The sequence below is a fragment of the Ursus maritimus genome, unplaced genomic scaffold, assembly GCF_017311325.1.
Source record: "Ursus maritimus isolate PB19 unplaced genomic scaffold, ASM1731132v1 scaffold_26, whole genome shotgun sequence".
Classification (NCBI taxonomy): Eukaryota; Metazoa; Chordata; class Mammalia; order Carnivora; family Ursidae; genus Ursus; species Ursus maritimus.
Genome location: NW_024425119.1, coordinates 14162159 through 14162984, shown reverse-complemented (window position 1 = coordinate 14162984; position 826 = coordinate 14162159). Strand labels below are relative to the sequence as shown.

General features: G+C 34.7%; 1 protein-coding gene across 1 annotated transcript in view; it reads left to right on the top strand.

Moving 5' to 3' along the window:
• The window catches only part of SMCO3 (single-pass membrane protein with coiled-coil domains 3), an 8948-nt gene continuing 8122 nt past the window's right edge, over positions 1 to 826 (top strand). Inside the window, exon 1 of the mRNA XM_008707029.2 lies at positions 1 to 107. The gene's annotated coding sequence lies outside the window, so the exon portion shown is untranslated. The remainder of the gene's footprint in view (positions 108 to 826) is intronic.

Below are 826 nucleotides of genomic sequence, written 5' to 3'. Positions count from 1 at the left end.
TAAGTCATCACATTCCATGGAAACATCCAGATGAAACCAGATGAAAAAGCCCTTCAACAATATTCCTAAACAACTGCTGGGACGACTGAACTCAGAAACACAGCAAGGTAAGTGCTATGGATATTTCTACTAGTATTGATATGATATTCTGTTTTTCCAGATGAAAGGGTATTTGAAATAACGTATCAGTCTGGAATCCTAGCCATAAATGTGATAAAGTCACAAGACAACTTTGTTTTAAGAGGATTTACGGCAGCTTCCTTGGGATTATTTATTTCTCTGAGGATACCAGATACAGAAGAAAATTAACAGCCTGTATAACTGATTAAGTCAGAGGGGGAAGACAAAGCAGTAATGTTTTAATAAAGACATCAGTGTTAGAAAGGATTAAGGACAAAATGACACCTGTGTATTGTTTACATGGATTGTAACATTTCCTTTTATGTCTCTAACACCAGTATAAGCACTCAGGATCTGTGAAAGAAGGACTGCGCAATCTAATACTAGTTAATTTATAGTGTTTCTGCTCCGTCATAAGTTATATTACATTTAAATGCCGTCTGTCTCCAAATAGACTGTTATCTTCTTGAGGGCAAGGAACATTGTCTACTTTTTTTCTTTTTTAATGTCTTAAGGCATAGAAGTAGAGGATTCTCATGTGAGCATTTGACAAATGCTGGTGAATGTCATTGATATTCTGCTTTCTGGTTAGAAACATTCTTTAGAAGAACTTAGATCAGAAAGAGTGTCATCACACCATCAACAACTTATTGGTTTGTTTTCTTTCTTTCTTTCTTTCTTTCTTTCTTTCTTTCTTTCTTTCTTT